At 46.7% G+C, this 20,056-nt stretch overlaps 1 long non-coding RNA gene across 2 annotated transcripts; it reads right to left on the reverse strand.

Annotated features, from left to right (window-relative positions):
• Positions 1–215: 215 nt before the first annotated feature.
• On the reverse strand, positions 216–18,547 carry LOC116440939. 2 transcript variants are annotated; one of them, XR_004238812.1, is made up of 3 exons: positions 14,668–18,547; positions 14,356–14,435; positions 216–1,412 (listed from the first exon to the last, which is right to left on the reverse strand). It is a non-coding gene; the product is annotated as an uncharacterized LOC116440939 (long non-coding RNA). The 2 variants fall into 2 exon arrangements; XR_004238811.1 differs by lacking the exon at positions 216–1,412 and adding an exon at positions 13,617–13,764.
• Positions 18,548–20,056: the final 1,509 nt, after the last annotated feature.

Below are 20,056 nucleotides of genomic sequence, written 5' to 3' on the forward strand. Positions count from 1 at the left end.
AACTACTGAATAATACGATAACAGTTCTCCTGATCTGAGAAAGAACTAATATTGGTTTTTTTGAGACAACTGCATATAAAATATGGTTTCCTTTAGCTGCTGTGGCAAAATGGTGCAAAATGACTTTTTTTTTAAATTCAGATAAATTTATGTATTAGAATTTAATGCAATAATTTTTCTGAACAGTGAAGACCATGTATTAAAACTTTTGGACATACAACACTAGTGGTGTATTTATTTTGATCGTCAGAAAGGAGATGTTGGTTTGAAGTTGGACTTCCAGCGAAGTTGGAGAGCTTCAAGTCAGTCCCTTGTGAAAGAGGTGAGCAGCAGCCAGCTGATGAAAGCCAAGTGATGTCACTTCAGGTACATTCTTACAAAGTCATTTCAGTGAGGTCGTGCTGGAAGAAAATGTTTCTGGACACAGGGGAGAGGCTGTACTCTCGCCTTATGGGACCTTGGGTGGGGGTGTGATGGATTATCAACACCCAGGCAGCGTAACGCTAAAGGGTTTGTTAGCTTCCAGACTTTTTTGTGTCTGGAGTCCATCCGTGCTTAGCTTGGATGCTGGATGTGTAGTACAGCCTGTCCCCTCACTAGGTGGAGCTTTGAGCACTTAAACCTCCATAGGCAGGCACGGGCGCGGGCATGGGAGCTGTGCTGCCCGGCAGCGGGGCTTGGCAGGTTATGGGTAGCATGCTGAGGGGGGCCGAGATGCTGCAGAGAATGATCCAGATGTTAGGGTCAACTCTTTTTCATTGCTTGGTAGTGCTTGTGTTCTGCATTTTCTAATTCTTGTACTGTTTGCTTTTAGTTCTTCACATTTTCCTGAGGTGTTTCTGTCCCGTTGGCACGTGTCCTGCAGAGTATCTCACCTTTCTGCCTTTCCTTAAGGTGGGTACCAGCATGTGACTTTTGTTCTGCCTGAAAAACACTGCTACACTTCAAGCCCCTGCAGAGATGTGAAAAGTCGCTTGTCCCAGCTCAGTTGTCTGTCTCATGTGGGATGTTCAGATTAGTGACTTCTCAAAGTCAAGTCTGTGGGACCTCTGGTCATTTCACTTCCATATTGGACTGAAATTCCTGTGAAACTTCGTGCTTACAGTGCAGCTTTGCACTCCAGCACAGTAACACACAAGGTCCTCACCACCTATCGTTATAACTTACACACTCTATATTCCCTTTGCTGCACAACTGTTACCATTTAATTGGGTTACCTTTTACTTAAAAATGTTAGTGGTTTTGTCAACTCTTCAGTGTGTTTTCTCTGAAGAAAATCAAATCTGGGATGGGGCTTATCTGTCAAGCAGCTCAGTGAGCACAGACATCTTTTTTCTCACAGGTTCAGGAGCTGTGATATACCTTCAATCCCTGCAAAGTCTGAGGGATAGTGGAGAGAGAAACACTGCAACCTGTGTGGAAAATAGATTTATGTCATTTATCATTTCAAGGGATGTTGACTGGAGTAATAGATCAGAATTTGATTGAGCCACCATGGACACAGAGCTGTTACCTCTCATGTATTTAGGAAATGTTGCTTATACAGCTCCAGCAGCCTCAACATGCCCTGTAATACAGTTCTCAATTTCAGGGTTACAAGCTGAACTAGATTCTCTGCTACAGATGTGCTCAGTTTGACACAACAGAGAGAAAGTACTGGCAAGGGACCTGGCCTGTGCTGACCACTGAGCAGTAGTACCCTTCCCAGGGGTTTATGTGGCTAATCAGGGCAGTTTTAAGGCAATTTTAGATCACCCTTTTGTAGCCCTGTGGTATTTATTCTCTTTCCCTCCCCATGCAGTAGCCACATTCCTTTCGATGGGCAGAGCGTCCACTTTCCACCCAAGCGGAAGATACTGTGGGAGGATGGAGAGAAGCTGCTCCCCAACTTTCTTGAAGCGAGCTGCGATGGCGCAGGGCCACCAGCGGGGGTCCCACGGGAGCTGTGCCTTGGCGAGCATCCGCTCGGCGCAGGGAACGCGGGCACCACCCGCGAGCAGACACGATTGCGCTCCATCTGTTCTCACCATGCAGGAGCTAAAAGCAGGTATGAAAGCTGAGAAATGGATCTCTTCGTGTCAAGGCAGGAGCTGGGCTCTGAGGCACCGTCTTAGATTGCCCAAAATGTAATGTGGACCTCCAGCTGCTGGGAATCTTGCTCAGATGTGCTAATAATATCTTGGCATGTGATTAGTGAATGCAGTGCACTAGGAAGGTGGGCCAGGGAGAAGAGCAGGTAGTGTCAACTTCACTGCCGCTTAGGAACACCTTGGAGATGTTTGGATTGATGATGTTTTCAAGTTAATGAAAAAAAAATAAATTACAAACATACAGCTCTTCATCTAATTGCACCAAGAACACAGAGTTCTTCCTCTGTCCTCCCAGAAACAGATCCAAACAAAATCAAAATTCTCATGAAGGTGAGAGTTAGCCAAATCCATCATGATGCAAAGCATATGAATCTAAACACCTGCAAACTTGCACAAAACTAAGATCTGCATTTCAGACATTCCCCAGACTGACTGGGATGAGGGAAAACTTTGCCTCAGACTCTTCCAGACTTCTGGACTTTGAGTTCTCTGGGCTTTGAGTTGTTCCTACTGTTGCTAAAAATCACAACTCACAGACGGCAGTCTGTGCCAGTGAGACTAATGTGTTTTGCTTTGTTTTGTTTTGTTTTAATTATAGCTTTACAGCACTGCTGCAGTCTGGGGATTCCTGTTATGTTAATTTTTCAAACCCAGTATTCACAATAGGAAGGAGCCCAGCTCCTGCAGGAAGGGGTTGTCAGGAGAGTACTTGAAGCTCTGCAGAGAATCCTTCCTTCCTCAGGATTCAGTGAATTTTCTCTCAAAATGCAGATCTCTGATAAGCAGCTTCTGCTCTGCTTTCCCCCCTCCTTCACTAACAATTGGCAGGATTGTTTTCCCACTCCACAATATAACTTCTCCAGCAGAGGTGCCAGACTGGCTTTGTGGAGGAAGGATGTCAAACTGAATGTTGAGTTACAGTCTGTACATCTGTCTTAGCACAATTCAGGCGATATAACTCCCTGCCTGCGCTTGCCATTGACAAAGTTGGTGGAGAGGAGGGGGACTGGGAGGCTTGCAAAGAAAGACCTGTAATCTTTGTCCCTCTGACTTCCACCCAGCAAGGTGCTTAAACACACGCTGAAAATGCCCCCCTGAATCTGGGAAGCCCACTCCTACAGTCAGAGGCAATTAGATCCTAAAGTGCTTTTCATGAGTGGAGGATCAGTAAATTTCTTTTGAAATTTGCAAAAACAACTGGCAAAGAAGGGATGGGAGGGTAGCACTAGAGCAACAGCAGCACATGGGCAAACAAAATGTGTGTTTCTGGGACACCTCAGCTCTAGTGTGACAAATGGTGATCCCAAACAAAGCCTGCCCCTTCTTCGGTGGGAGCAGTAGGCTCCATAAATCATCAGTGCTGCAACTTTCCAGGAGGCAGCAATAACAGCATTGGACACACTAAAATAAAGTCACTTCCTCTGACTGGCTGTAATATGTGACACCATGTTAGGGTGGAGGAAATGCCCTCGGGAAAACTATGACACTTCAGGAAGGGTGCACATGGAGGCTGGATCACCTGCTGTTCTGAGATGTGGCTCCACCTGAGCCTGACACCAGTGTTGGCTGGTATTGTCCCAGCCTCCTGACACACACCATCCTGCCTCATGTTACCCAGCTCCAGAACCTCCCGTGGTGAGCATTTTCCTCCTGCTGTCCACTGGCCTGAAATAGGCCTCCTCCCTCCCGGCGGGATTAAGCCCCGTCTTGTTTGCTTGGTGACAAGAGCTGTGTGCAGGGAACAGAAGGCCCCGGTGCCGCCGCTGCCTGGCAGCTTCACACCAGATAGCCTCTCTCCTGGTGTGCCTCTAATCAGCCACTATTTTTTGTCATCCACTGAACTTTATTACCATTTAAATAGCCTTTCAGACGTCCTGTGGGGTTTCTGCCTCTGCTGCCTCATGCCCTGTGAAAGTAATTCTTGTAAGAGCATGTCCTCACAGGAAAATGGTGAACTCAACTGAGCTGGTTTAGAAACTGTTTTAAACCACATGAATCTTTCTATGACCCTTTCGTTTGGACTGGGGCACTTTCTAAGTGCTTGGCTTGGGGTAAAATATGCTTAGACAGGAAAGTGTTTATTTCCAACCAAAATTACTGCACTGAATCCTGGTGTCTGGGGCAAGGTTTTTGAGTACTGTGAGCAAATTCCATATTTAACTCAGCATGTGTTTTTAGGCCTTGAAGATTTAAGGGCCAGACTGAAAATGCCTTTAATCAGGAAGCAATTAATTGCACAGATTTCCTCCTTGCAGCCAGTGTAGCACTCAGCCAGGTAATACTCCCTGTGAGGCAGTGGCTCATGCCTGCACACTGCTTTTATTACTGTGTATCTCTGCTAATTAGTGCCTGTTGGATGTTAGGCCAGGTTGCTACAGGGGGCTCAGGTAAAAGGTATGATCAGCTAAGAAAATCTAAAGATAGCTTTAAGAAGAAAATCAAATGTTTTGCATTCCTGAGGAGCTTTAAAAAAAATTATTATTACTACTATTATTATTTTTCCAGAAGAAAACTTGCAAGAAGGATTGATGCTTTTGTTGGAAATAAGGACCTGGTTTTGACTTCAAGAGTTGTTCCAACCAACTTGAAGTCAAGCACACTCAACTGGAGCTTTTTCCAGAGCACCGTGATGCTCACCCAAGACCAACCCCAAGTAGGAAACACCTAGTTTGTCTCTCTTGCACTCACCTTCATGCAAAGGATCACAGTCCTGGTTCTCCCTCAAAAATGATGCTCAGCTTCACTTGGAGAGAAGTGTGTAGGGAGCTGGGGGACATGTTTAGCCCTCACTGGCAGTCCCTGGGGCAGGACACACACAATATCTCACAAAACAGGACAGTAAGGCTTAGTTGCCCCTCTGCCCTATGTTCAGGCCAGGGCCATTGCTCCACCTGCTAATGCTGACACCAACCTTGTTCACTCTCTCAAACACAAGCCTCACATCCTTCCTGTCCTACATGCTAGCTATAAGGAACAAATTCCCTCATTATGCTATTATTATAATTTACTAGCAGAAGCCTTCCTCTCTGCACACACAACTCTTCATGTTTGACTATCATAATTGCATTTTCAAAGTTATAAATAGCACGTTAGCCTGGTTTATGTGTTCATGCAAGTCAGGCTATAAACTGGCAGATGAATGAAATTAACTGTCTCCAGAATTCACATTCCTGTCACTTATTCAATTATTTGTTCAACGTAATTGCTCAGAGCAAGAGCTAATTGGAAAATGACATGCATTTACCCTCTCTATGGAGGAGGAGAGGCTTATCAGGTATTTTACTGCAGGCACTTCCATTACTTCCAATATTCCAGAAGAAACAAGGGTTTTAAATGAGCCAGGCCCAAACACACAAGGCTTGTTTTTTAGCCAGATGCTTCCCCATCCTTAAAATAGCTCCAGTATTTTCCAGTGCAAGGGTTTGAACACGCCTGTAGTGCAGCACACACGGGTAACTTGGCACGCATGTATGTGAGCTGCAAGCCAAGCTTGCCTCCAGGGGTCTGCAGCACAAAATGTGTTCCTGCTCTGTGTATCTGTATTCATGCTGGTGCTGCAGCTATACATGTTTGGTTCTTTCTGTGACAGACTCCCACCCCTGGGTGCTGATGCGGAGAATATCGGTTGGCTGAGGCTTGGCTGTCAGGAGTAGGAAAGGCAGAAGATGATTTTTTTGGTGTTGCTGGTGTAGAAAAGATTGTAAATCCCCACCTTGCCAGCTCAAACCCTACATCGAGGTTACAGCTTGAAACACCAATATCTTTCAAATGATTTTTCTGTCCCTCACCTCGCCCAGATATATCCTGGTTAACATTCTGTGTTTGTGCACTTTCTTACTAAATTAAAATCTAAGAAGGGGGTGCTAGAACAGAGTGGGTAGGGATAGAATGAATCAGGAGGCAGGACACTCAAGTCCTAAACTGTCCCTCTTTCCATTTTTAGCTTTAGCATTGTCTGGAGTTGGAACATTTCATTTGTTTAAATAAGAGACAGGCAAGCAATTTTCCAAGCTGTATGGAAGGGGAGGAAGCTCATCTATCAATGCCAACAGTTTGCAGCCCGTTGTCTGCAGGCCCTGAGGGTTATCTGTAGGGGAAAGGGAGCTAAGAAAATCAGCCCTGTTACCAGTTGCCTGAAATTTGTGACAGATGGTCTGCACCTCTGTTGGAAAATATGGGGGTCTGCAAATTAAAAATTGGGTAAACATCAGTGTGTTTTCCTCCTGCTGTTCATGAGCAGTTCAAGCATCAGGTTCTGTGTGCTCGAACAAAGCTCCAGAAGTGGTCCATGGAGCATGTGAGTGCTGAGAATCACTGTGCCAGGTCTCACTCCCTGAGGTGCAGGAGTGCTGCTAGCACTGCACAAGTGGTGTGGGACAGCTCTGGGAAACTCGCTGTACTGCGTGCCGTGTCCGAGGGGCTGGCACTGCCTATATTTGATGAGTAGTTAACCAGGTGAGCAATTATTTAGTTCATCCAAGAGGAGATGAAGAAACGAGTGCAGCACAGCCTATTTGTACTTACACCAGGACATGCCTGATAGTGGAGGTTTTTTAGGGCAGGAAGCAAAAGTATCCAATAGGGAAATAAAAATACCCCCACCATGCAGTGCTTGTGTATGTGTCCCAGCTGTCCCCGGGAGAAGGAGAGTTAGATTCATTAAGTGCCTATAAGCAGAATTTTGTTGTGGTGCTTAGTGAGGTTGCTGTGCAGTTTGGACAAGAGGGATGCTGAGGGCATCAGGTGCCATTCCTGCTCACAGCTCTGCGACGCACACTGCCACAGCAAGCTGAAAACAAGGATAATGCCAAGGTTTGGTTCCTGTGAGTGACGCCAACCAGTGGAAAACTGGCCTCAGAGTGCAAAGCTGTGGTATCTAAGCTGTGGATAATGGAATAAATCAGTAACCTGATGGTTCCACAGCACACCGCACATGGGGCATGCAGGTTCCTGTTGCCAGTTCTAGGCACAAAGGGAAAAAAGACCCACCAAGATACTGCGGATATCTCTGTGAATTCAGGCTGCTGCTGCGGCTAAAGTAGGGCTCAGGCGCGCAGGGAAGTGGCCGCTCCAGGGCCAGCAGAGGGAGCCCGCCGCCGCCGCATCCCGGGATCGCCGCTGCCGCCCGCGCCCAGCCCAGCCCAGCAGCCCCTCAACGCCCCCAGCCCGCGCCTTTCACAGCCCAGAATCGCCGCTCCGCAGTCCTGCAGCCCCTCCACTCAGCACCCCTGCGCCCTTGGGTCCCACAGACCTCCAGCCCAACATTTCCCTGCGCCCAGCACCCAGAAACCTCATACCTCCCCAGCTCGGTGTCCCAGCAGTCCCACAACCAAGCACACCGGCAGACCTGCATCCCAGTGTCCATTTCTGCAGCCGTGCAGACCCGCAGCCTTAGTACCAAGCCCCAAATTCCCAAATGCCTGAATTTCAGCATCCCCACATCCCAGCAGCCCTGCAGCCCTACAGCCCAGGAGTCCTGCAGTGCCTACCACTACCACCCGTGCCCACAGCCATTATCCAGCACAACACCCAAGCTGTACAGCAGCCCCAGAGCTGCACAGCTCTGCAGCTCCATGTGCCGGCAGCCCCAGAGCCGGCAGCTCGGCCCCATCAGCTCAGCTCCCAGCCCAGGGCACACAGCAAGCGCAGCTGGCACAGAGCGGCTGCTCCTGGGTCTAGGCTTTATTGCGGCTTCTGCCCTCAGGGGCAGTGACAACTGAGGCTGTGGTTATACTGGGGCTTTTTGCCTGAGGCCCTGCTATGAGCTGTATTCACAGAGGTGCTACTTCATTCCTGGGAGCTGGAAAAATCTTTCTTATGTGATCTTGCCACAGCCTGAGCCTGAGGAGGCAGCTTTACATGTGTGCTGGGCACAGCCAGCGCTACTGACGCGCTCCCGGTCCCACCGTTCCGCAGGGCTGGAGGCAGGAGTGCAACATGGGAAAGGCAGACAGCAGCTGCCTGTGCAACTTCTTGGCTCCAATATTACAGCTGGTACTTCACTGTGAGCTTTGCCTACATCAGCAATAAACCCTCCCTATGCACAGGAACAGATTTTTCTGCGGGATTTTAGCCCTGGAAATGAATACTCAAAAACCTGGTGCTTTTGTTACACTGGGACATTCATCCTGCCAACTGTGAATCAGCATGACTGTACTTCTGCAATGGAAAAATTCAATAAATGTACACAGAAAAATTATTCTCCCCCAGTTTTTGTCTAGTCCTGTCCACTTTGTTGTCCTGCTGAACCTCATGGTAGCAGCTCCTTACAGGAGGGTGGTAGCATGTTCAGTCTGGTGGAGCACTCCTCACCTGGCTGACTTACAGCAAAGCCTTGCTATTATATCCGAAGCCATAGCACAGGTGTGCTGCTCCTCTGTGAACATATTCCAAAGTCACGTGTGGGCTGTCTTAGCTGGAATTTCATCCCATTTTTTATTGAGGCACAAAATATCTGGTTACTATTTTCAGCTGAGAGAAGGTGCTTGAAATGGAAAAAGTCAAGTCACAAAATGGGATAGAAAATGAAGCCATGGAAAATATTTGCAGGCAAACAATAAAAATGCAGTTTGAGTCAATGGTAATGTTAAATTTCAGTGCTTTCAAGGTTTTTTATTATTTTTAAAAGTAAAATTATTTAAATTGTAGAAGACATTTGAATAAAGAAAACATTATTCTAAATGTCAACAATGGAAAAAGTAATGCTTTGATATTCATAATTTTTTCCTTATTACTTTTTTTTGAGAGATGTATTGGTCACGTTTTCTTTTGTAGCTGTCATAAGAAAAACAACAGTTTTAAGGAATCAGAATTTTTCAATCAGAAAACATTTTGCTGAAAACTCCTATCTGGAAGAAAGCTGGAAATAGTTAGTGTGAAAAGTCTAGCAGGAACCTCTTAGTTCCAGATGTGTTGTTCTGCTTCCCCTGGTATGACAGAGGTACTTAAAATTAAAGTTCAAAGATGCAGTGCCGGTGGAACTAACTACATATTTCCTGACATTTGTGCCTGTCAGCACAGGGGTGCTTAGGCTGCTATTTATAAATCCAAGCTTAATTCATTCTCATACCAAAGGGAGCAATCAAAACCCCAGTGATTCCCAGGGAGAAATCAGGGCCGGTATACAAGAGGCTTTTTCCTAATTTATTTCTGTCTTTGTTGTGTTTGGAAGAAAGATATACATAGCAAACACAGTCCAATCCCAGCCCTTCTCTGCTGAGTCAGAGTCAGTTTCCTAGGTCTTATGGATCTCAAGTCAGGAAGGCAGGATGGTCTTGTGGCTTAGGATAAGGACTGTGAGTCAGAATAGTTTATTAATGAAAAAAAATTGTTCCTTTCATTTATTAGCAGGTCATTCTCTAACCAGCAAAATTGCCATTAGAAAATTTCAACTGTAGGCATTTTAAAGATAGAAGGGGTAAAAAAAAAAAAAAAAAGGTCCAATTGACATTTGATCATTTCTGCATCAACATTACATTTATCCTTAACTAGCTGTCCTGGAAGGAAAAGGACAAGCACCAGGGTAAATACCAGAAATATCCTGATTTGCGTTTTAGGCTTGCTAAACTCCCGTTGATTAAGCTGGGAATGTTGATTAAGGACCTCAAGCTGTGACCCTCAACAATTCAGTCAGGTTACTCCTGCTGCTTAGCAAGACTTGAGTTAAATTGGAAAGCAGGATAGAGTGTCAGTGAGTTTATCAGCTCTGAGCAGTGTGTTTCTATGCAGATAACCTGAAAGTACCTCCCTGCTCAGCCCCAGAGTCTTACAGGGGATTCAATAGGTTTTCTGTCTGCTGGTAGGAGATATTAAAGTCCTTCAGAAAAAAAAAAACTAAAAACCAATCCTGCTTTGGACCGATCCTCTGGAAATTAGTCATTCAGTCAGCAGAGTTAATGATCAGTTGGTGGGTTAATAGCCAAACCTTAAGTCAAGGATGATTAAAGCTTAAAAAAAAATTAACCACTCGGTGACTGTAGTCAAAGACAGCATTCAGTTATTTTTTGATGGTTCCTTCTCTGTCTAGGCTCCCACAGAGGCTGACAAGGGATACTTTAACTTGTCAAGGCAATAACACCATAGCGACAAAACCCTAAGAAGCCCACCAGTTTGCTGCACAGGACTGTTTTGCATACCAGGCCTTTGATCTTTTAGTGTATTTAGCATTGCCATTTTTTAATGAGTGCTGTGAGGAGGTGAAATAGGTCCCTTGCTTAAGTAGGACAATTTATTATTGTCACTTAGCTTGTGAAGGACAAGCCATGCAGAAGAGCTCCAGTCAGGGGAGAGAGGCCTTGAGTGCGAGAACTTTCACGCTTCAGTTAACAGGGAGGCAAGCTGCATGGGGGTTTGCAGAACCCAGTTCTCACTGCATTGGGAAAAAAAAACCTTTTTACTTCTTCACCTTCAATTCATGCTTCCTCAGTTTACTGACAAAGAAATTTTAATTATTTACTAACAAAGATAGGGCTTTCCCCTTCTGCTTCATGCTATGGCAATAAGATTGTTGGGGAAGTGTTGACTGAATAACCCATGGTGCCACTAGCTGCTGTGCAAAGCTGAAGGAATTTACAACAATTTCGAGGGTACCAGCTGAGCCTGTCAACCCAGAAAGGAAGGAAAGAGGAATCACTGCAAACCAAATGGAGATTTTTCCAGTTAGACCATACAGAAATGGTGTGATATAGGTAAATTATATAATAAAGCTAAGAACAACTTCTACTTTCAAACACAAAACTGTAAGAAACAAGTGTCATTTCTTGTTTCTGTGATCTTTCTCTGATGGAGAGCAATCTAAAATACAGGACAGACAGCACTTAACAGAACCTAGCTGTACATCTGACAGGTCTTGACTATGTCTTCTTGCAGGCAGTGGCAGCAGCACGAGACAGGCAGGGCTTTGCTCAGAACCCAACACCCAGTTGGGTGTTTGCTCAACACCCAATGTGTGCCTCACCCACAGAGACAAGTGGTTCCCTGGGCAGTGCCTGGCACTGGTCAGCTGGGCACACACAAGGAAGGGACCCAAAAGGGCTCCCATGAGGATATGTGGTCCTGTGGTTTTCAGGCTGCCCTTCAGGGACACACTGGTGATCCACAGGACAAGAGGAGCTGGTCAGTGAAGTGAATGGAGAAAAAGTGAATGGAACAGGTGCATCCACTTCCACACACACAAACAATTATTACAGTGAGGGAGCTGCAGCACTGAAATGTACCCTAGGCTTTGTCTGGTTTCCTTTCTGTTGTCAGTGAAAATCACCATGGAACCACAGCACTTGATAGTTTCTGGATTGTTTTACAAAAGTATGGTTGGAAGAGTGATTGTCAGGAAACACCACTGCATCCCAGCTACCTAGAAACAAAATCAGCAGTCCCTAAACATTCCTGACAGCCCTGGGTGTCTCACCTTGCTGGAGATGCCTCAGTCCCTGGAGGCAACTGCAATGAGCAATTCTCCACACCTCTGGAAAGTGTGTTCTGCCATCTGTATTGAGCTTTCCATGCTGCAGTTTGAGCTCATTACTCGCTTCCTTATTTACATCCACATGCTGTGGAGAATGGATTATTTCCATTGCAGCAAAATATTGCAGCAAAAGTGAAGAGTGTTCAGCTCCCCATTGCTCATGAGGCCCTTTTGCAGGGACAGCCCATGCTTCCCTCACCTCAAAGGTGGCCAGCGAGCCAGCAACAACCAGTGTACCCCAGAGCAGCCCAGGAGCAGCACTCTCCACAGCTGTCCTTTTCTGTTGTATTGATTCTATTCAGCGCTGTCTTCCCAACCCTAAACACCTGCTGGATTTGCCTCTAGTTTTGAGTGGTTTTCCGGTGCTAATTCCTAGCCCTAGCTGTATTTCCTTAGGAGCAGCCAAAGCACATTCCTGTATCCTCTGAGCCCATTTTGCTCCTTCGCTGCCCTTCAGGAGGGCCTCCCTTCCTTTGGAAAAGGCAGCTTTCAAACCCGTGGGGACTGCACCACACACACACATACCCACATGCAACCAGCTCTACATTAACCAAGACCCAAGACAACCCAAAGCATGGGAACAACAAAAAAAGAGAGCCTGTGTGGTAGTCAGTACCTGGAGCTAAACAGAGATATTCTACCCCTCATATTTTTTTTGTTAATTGTTGCTCTGGACATTTTTGTTTTATCAGATGGGGAAGGACACTTGAGACCTAGCTAATTTGTTTCTCTTGTCAATGGCTCTTTGTTTCCTTTTAGCTTTTTTCCCCCCTTATTTTTCCCTATAATAATTTCTTTGTTCTCTTTGGTAAGCTGGCCACTCAGAGCATTATATCCCTGTCTTAAACCTGGATGCAGTACTGTTCATAATAGCAGCAGCAGCATCTGCTGGGGTGGCAATGATGCGTGGCCACCAAGGCTCCCTCTGCCAGGCACTGCACAAAAAATCACACTACCTGCATCGACCAAACCCAGCTCTGCAGTGACCAGAGAGACTGAACTGCAGAGGAGAATGCATCTTTTTCTCATAAAACAAATAAAATGCTTTGAACTTTCCTCTCACAGGCCCTTTATTGCCGTTGCTCATGGCAAGCTCTCTGTCTGTACAAGTGTAGGCTAGCAGCAAGGTACTAATAAATTAATAAAGTGGAGGCAGGGCACAGGCCCAGGCAGTTGCCCATTCAGTTAAATTGTTGGCATTGTCCTTGCATGAGTTTGTCCCAGACCAAGCAAATACTCCTGCAGCCAATGCCCAGGCATGTTTCAGGAACCAGGGTGGTTCTCAGCAGGTGGTTTGGGCACAGCTCTCCCGCTCTGGGGGACAGGAGCTTGTCTCCCTGGGGATGGCTGGGCATGCCAATGGGTCTTGGGGGTGGAAAACATTCCCTAGCCTGTCTTATTATTTTATGTGGCTGCAGACTTGGTGTCTCAGCAGTGCACAGCTCTTAAAGGATTGACTCACCGCAGCATCCCTGTGGAGCAGGGAAGTACTGTTAAGCCCCTGGGTCCAAGGGGAGAAGCAGACTCACAGAAACACTAACAGGGGTACATGGCTCCAAAGAAGCCTTCAAGTCCCACAGCCCTCTTTTTTCTTAACCTCCTGCCCCAGCTCCAGGGCTTGAAGCCCCTTGGGCTGGTGAGGATGAGCCAGCCATGGAGATGTGCCCCTGGTCTGGTGGGGACGTTGAGCTGCCCAGGACCACCATGGGGCAAGACAGGGGCCACCTCCTTAGAGCCCTACAGCTGAGATGAAACCCAGCCTGGTGAGGTTGGGCAGCTTAAAGCACGCACCAGGCAAGCCTGGTTCAGAGAACAGGATCAGGCTTGCACTTAACTTGACACTGAGGGACTTGCAGAAACTTAGGCAGGGACATGGCTTCTCTACCCCATACATTTTGACTTACTGAGACATATGAGGCCTCAGGGCCTCTCAGAGGCCACACGTCAAATCCATATGGATAGTTTGTGCAGAGGAAATTGGTGGGGTCAGGAAGAGTGGAAGCAGCTCAGTGCTTTACAGACACATTGCCTGAAGTCCCTCTCCTGAGAAAAACAGAAAGCAGTTCAGCACCATGGATTTTCCATTTTCCCCATTCCAATTTTTCCATTCATTTTCCCCATGCATGTGTTAAGAGGGAGATGATCAGTCACGCAGCTACTGGGTCATCTGTCTCTGTTCTTGAATCATGTCCATCACTATGGTCTCAGGGGCTGAAAATACAGAGAATCTGGGTTCATTAATTATGGCATTATATGAAAATGCACTATTTTATCAACAATCCTATTTTGAGATTATTTTTATGAGTGATGTCATTACTTTGATGTCTGAACAACTGGACATTTTAACAGAGCGCCTTCAGGTTTCCAGGGCCAGCTCCCAGGCACATGGCTGAAGTCCCTGCAGAGCCCTGTTCACCTGGTGTGGGGATTTGCAGCTTCCCACCAGAGTTCAGTGGGTGGCCCTGCCCTAGGACACCCAGCTGCAGTGAGCCCAGCTCTGCACATAACCCGGTGATGAGCTTTGCTCTGGCCAGTGGCCAGCCCGAGGCTCCACAGGGCAGGGATCGATCCAGAAGCCATACAGATCCAGGCTGTGAGGCTTCAGCTGTCTTTATCCCAGCCTGGTTTTTTCTCCCAGCTCACCTCCCACTGACACCTGCACACCTGCATGGAGGGAATATTTGTGCCTTTCCCTGCTCCAGGGCACTGACAGCAGACTTGCAGTCAGGGCCCATTACCCACTCAGGGTGGGGCTGCAAAACCGAGGGAGGAGGCGGAGGCAAAACCTGCTCATGGCCTTACCTTAATTGCTATTCTCCTTGCTGAGTCTTCTTCCTCGGTATTGCCTCTGGTAGGAAAGATGATTTTCTTGCATACAATTGCTTAAAAGCAAAAGGAAAACTCAGAAAAATGAGAAGTACCACCACCGCCACCAAAAAAAAGAAAAAAAAAACCCCACACAAGAAATGTGGGACTCATCCGCTCTTCTGTTAATTAGCCTTAAAGAAAACAATAAAACCAGAAAGCAAAGAAAAAGCCGATGAAGGTAATTGGGCTGGGCTGCTGTAAAAGCAGGAGCTGTGGGAAACAGGGACGTGGTGCAGACAACATTACCTTGTAGAAAGCCCAGATTTCTGAGGTCTGCCTCTCCCCTGAGTCCTATTTTGTGGCAAATCATAGTAGATGGCGTAATTATCACAGCTGTGCTTTAGACTGTTTTAAGAGGTTGTGCTTTCTCAACCACCTTTGGAGCACAACAGCAGTGGCAGGCAGATTCCTGCTAGCATAGCTGGGCTAAATCCACCAAAACAAGCAAATAAGCCTTCTGGAAGAACTTACAGGGTGGTTTTTGCTGGATGCCTGTTTTCAATGACAAGTTTCTGAGGAAAACAGTAGCATTTTAAAACCTACATGTACAGCCAAGAAGGCGTGTGGACTTTTCCCTCCTCCTCTCCAGCAAATACTTTGCTGCCTCTTTTACAATGCTATTTCTATTGAAGTAAAGCAAAGATAAGGAATGTTTGCCCGTGCTGCCTTGCTCAGTTTTCCATGTGTGGCTTCTGGCTGATTTGCCATGTGTCCCTGCTGAGGTCTCAATCCATTTTTGACTGAAAGCGTCTGGGTTCTTGCTTGGCTTATCACGCTGACACAGCCGGCAACCCATTAATCTCCTGTTCCCAATGCCTTTACTTCAGTGGGAAAGCTCTGGTGCTTTTCAGTGGTTTGTACTTACAGCTAACAGAGGCTGGTGCTCAAAGCCCCTACAATCACTTCTCCACAAAACCCCCTCTCCTCAACTACCAGAGCTGGGAGAGGTTCAGCATTTTCATCCTTCTTGCTCTAACGCTCTCTGTCAAAGACATGGAGATCTGTAAAGCAGTAGGAGAAGCAGGTTTGAAGACAGGATCACATTATCTACCAGTAATGTTCTGTCCTCATTTAAGTCTTGAAGTCTTTTGGGGACTTCAAGATATCTACAAAGTACCTTCTCAAACAGTGACAAACTGAGGCTCAGTTTTCACTCAACAGAAGTTTTCCTGTAGAGTTTTCATTTTTGGCACATGAATTCTGTCTGCCCTAGCTAAGAAAGGACACCAGTCTGTCAAGGTTATTCAGCAAAGAAGCCCTTGAAATTTCATTCTGTTCAGAAAACTGTTTCAAACCAGACTGGTGAAAACACTATTGTGTTAAAGTAAACCATTCTGGAAGGGTTTGCCTTGTAGAGCCATGCTGGTAGTACTGTTTTGGCAACTCTTTGTTTCAAAATCCAGCTCTAATGGACTAGAATTGCAATTTCTTGGGCCCAGCTTTGCATGCTAGTGAGGGAGTCCCAGGAAGAGATGGGGTGCTTGAAAGGGAAAGAAAACCTTATACTGTGGCTGGCTTCTATGTCTGATTTTGTATACCTATTATGATTGAAAAGTGCTGTCCCGAAACCTTGGGAATCGAAGGTTTTCATTCTGTCCCTGAAAAGAGAAATAGAATGCCTGCAGAACTGCTTTCCAGTATCCCAAACCTGCTCACAGTTCTGTCCCAAAGCAGATTTCTGGTGGGGTGAAGCATGGTGCTGACAAGTGCCTGCTCCTCCCTAGCTGTGGCTGCCAGCACCAGGAATGTGGGGTGGATATAGCTGGCTCAGCTAAGATGGAGATCAGGGAGGTACCTGGGAGTCTCCATGTACAACCACTCGAGCCAGGACAGTGCTGGCTTGGATGGCAGGGTTTGCTCTGCACCAAGTGAATCCTGTTCTTTGGTTTCCTGCCTTTGTGTTACCATGCAGCACAGAAAAAGCCATGACTTTCCTCCTCTGCTAAGCTGCCCTGGAGTCAGCTGTGGATGCTTTCCTGCAATCCCTGCCCTCAAAGTCAGGCAGCTATCAGGAAAGAACAGCCTGCTCACTCTCAATAAAACTAACAGTTGCATTGGCTTGTTCCAAGCCTTTTAATCCCCACCAAGGAGATCCTAGCAACCACTTTTGGAAAAGATCTTTAAATGTGGAAAGGGAAAAGGCCTTTCAGCAGTGGCTATGGGGTTCTTCCAAGTTTGATACCAAGAGGAAGCAGCTGGCTCCAAAAGAGATAACACTAGGACCAATTGTTGTTTTTCAGACTTTCAGAGTAACCAACTAAAAATGCATGGGAGAAACTGTCTGCAGAGGCAGATCAGCACAGAGGTATCGGCTGGGCCAAGCTTCCAGGGGTGGGAGGGTGCAGAAGCAGGCACGGGAGCATCCCTGAGGAGCAGACAGATCTCTCTGCTCTCCTCATATCCCAGCACTGTCAACAAAAGTGAAGGGTCCCATTAGGAAGCTGGTTTGACCCCTCATACAAGGATGTGTATGGCCCAGTGAGAGGTGCCCCTGGGGACACCCCACAGTGGAGGGGAGGTGGGAGATCTCCTCTGGGAGTACTGATGTACTGAGCTCTGTTCACTCTGGCTGGTGACCATTTCAGCCCAATCTGAGCATAGTTTACAAGTACCATATCACTCAGCATTATAAGACTGTTTAGTGTCCTGGTTCTCTATGCCTAGGGGACACATGGACTGATCACTCTCTTACATTCCCTTTCCTCTCACAGTGTTTGTATTTGGGTTTAAGATGTCAAAAACCTCCCTCCTGCCTCACTGCTGACTCCCTCCCTCTGCACTCACTGCTCTACATCATCAGCCTGGGTTGTAGCTGCCTCTTCCCAGTTCTCCAGCCAGGTCTGATCACATCATCCTCTGTCACAACTCATTTGCAAACAGGGTTCTTATTCTTACACACAGCCCTGCACCTGAAATGCAAAGAGATATCCCTGCACTCACTTTATCAATGCAAAAGTGTCAGCATTTCTAGGCCTGGCCACTGAAGACTCCCTGGTCCAGAGACAAGCTCTGCGTCTCCTATTGTGGAGCTGGAGTCCCCCTGGCACCTCCCAGCTCTTTCTCTGCAGGGCTGGGAGATCACATCCCTTATATCTGTTGTGCCATAAGGGGGGATGTTTCAGGAAAGAAACCCCAGGTCTGACAGGCTGCTCTGGATCTTGACTCCCCTTTGAAGCAGCCCTGAGGCCTGAAACTCTGGCAAAATGAGGGGTTTGGGTATGGCGTGGAGGTGGGCTGCACAGAGTGGGCTGATGAACTTTGGTGCACACGGACTGCTGGGGCTCATCCCCATTCAAGGGGACCTTGGATATTCAACTTGTGTGAAAACAAAACAGATGCCTCGCATAACCCTGAGAAGAAAACTGATAAAGGCTTTCTAGCCTGTCTAAAAAAGAAAATGTCTGCTGTACAGAAAATACCTCTGAGATAGACAGCTTCAGGAACACAGATTACATCACTGAAGATTGGGGTAGGAGTGTACATAGGAGATGTTGGACTGCAGTCCACTTGGGCATGAAGGCCATGGAGATCTGTCTGCCTGTGGAGATGCCCATAAATGCAGGTCACCTCAGGTTCAGCATGGATTGAAGAGAGTGGTCACATCAGGTATGAGAGCAGGGCTGGAGCAGGAACCAGCAGAGGTTTCTTCCCAGGAGTGCTGCAACTGTCAGGAAGGCTGTAGCAGAAAAGTTACTCACTGGTCTGCTCTAACAGGGAAGGGAATGCATAGGAAAAAGGAAAGTTTTCTCAGCTGCTGGAAAGAACCCCTAAAGAACAGAAGCATGGCAGACTAGGATTTTGACAGCTGTTTGGGGAGTCCACCTGGAGAACTAGTGGGGTTGTGCCAGACAAGGAAAACTAGTAAGGGGATTCACCCGTGGGCTGACAAGCAGTCTGGCAAAGAGCACCTGTGCTGCAGATACCACGCCTGTTTCGAGTGCAGGCAGCTCTGCTCTGGCTCCGCAGAGATGTGTCCAAACTGAGCTGTCATTTCTCTCCTGAGCTCTCTCCTCTGTCACTCTCACCAGTCCCACTGGTGTGCAGCACGTTATCCAAACATGTTTTCTTCTCTTCCAGCTTAGTCCTTGGATTTCCTGACTCTCTCAAGGTTGTCTCTGTAAACGGGGCTCCTGTGGCAGAAATAGAAGAATAGTTATAAATCCCAGTGAGCAGAAGGGCAGTGAAATGCAATATACTACAGGGCAGGGGCGGTTCCCTCATTCAGATGTTTGGCAAAACTGATATCTTTGTTATTTCTCTTACCAAGATATTTATCTGCCACCACCTAGGTCTTATCCCGTGTGTCCCCAGCAGTGCCCAGGTAACCTGCTGGGTCCACTGCTTGATCCCTGCTCTGAGCTGGCAGAGAGAGCCCTGTGAAGAGCTCCCACCTCTGGTGCACCCAGAGGGGTGTGGGGCAGCCCTAAGGCAGTGAGGGGCTTACACAAGAAGCTGGCAAATTGGTGACTGTCACACAAAATCAGGACATGCAGTGCTTTTCAGCATCTGTGACCCCAGATCAGCTGAAAAGGATTTTGAAAGTGCGATAAAGGGCTCACCTCCCACCGTGGTTCTCCTGCAGAGGGACTGCAGATAGGAGGCTAGGGTTAATTTGTTTTCTGAATTAACTAGGAATTTGGAAGCCTTGAAGCAATTGTGCTTTGTTTTAGTTTTGTGAGGTTTTTTTCCAGGTTTATCTCAACAACTGGTTTTGTCTGTGAGTTTTTGGTACTCTGTCCTAAATTCAATCAGAACTTAGCTGGCGGGGTCATTAGAGTTTTTTGTGTTAATAATATGTGCTACTTACTGATATTGTTCCCCAGGTAGTGAAAACTTCCCTGAAATCCACACACAGGGCATGAAAATGTTACTAAAAAAAAAGCTTTGGCAAATATATATTTTTTTAAAACGACAAATCAAATATATAAGTAGCAATATCTTGTACTTTTCTAGCTCTTTCCCCTCACAGTTCTCATAGAACAGCCTCAAAGGCACTCCTCTAGAGTCAGAGCAGTCCTTTATATAAGCTGCCTTTTCTTTCCCGAGTTGCTGTCCTCTCCTTTCTCTCTCCCTCCCTTTCTTTTCTTCCCCTCTTTTCTCACCAATTCGCCTGCCAATGACCAGCTCGGTTGAGTCACTGGGATCCAACTCTTTGAAAAATGGATGGAGGCATCAAAGATGGGTTTTTTCCCAGATCTTGGAGTTGCTATTCTTGACAAAGACCAGTATCTTGGTGACAGTCCTGCAGAGCAGGCCATACCCTTCCCCTGAACAAGCAGCAGTCCATCACATCATGTTCAGAGCATGCTGCCTCACTCCCTCACCTCTCTCCCTGTCAAGCTTTTCAAGTTTCTGCAAGAAAAGAAAAAAAGAAAGCTTTCATTCTCCAAGGCCAGCATCCAGTTCATATTTTTTGAATAGTAGGCAAAATGATAAGCCAGGGTATAACAATGACCTACTTCACGTCTTGATAAAATAATTTCCTCTCTCTGTCATTTTTCTCAAAGAATAATATTTGACTAACATGAGCATGTAGGATAGAGCAAGAGCTTTTCTGTGAACTGGCTGATAATGTGTCAAATTCAGCCCTGGACAGACAACTGCCACCCTGTTGACCTGTGTGGAGTTAAGCCTG

Source organism: Corvus moneduloides, chromosome 3 (assembly GCF_009650955.1).
Source record: "Corvus moneduloides isolate bCorMon1 chromosome 3, bCorMon1.pri, whole genome shotgun sequence".
In the NCBI taxonomy this organism is placed as follows: domain Eukaryota; kingdom Metazoa; phylum Chordata; class Aves; order Passeriformes; family Corvidae; genus Corvus; species Corvus moneduloides.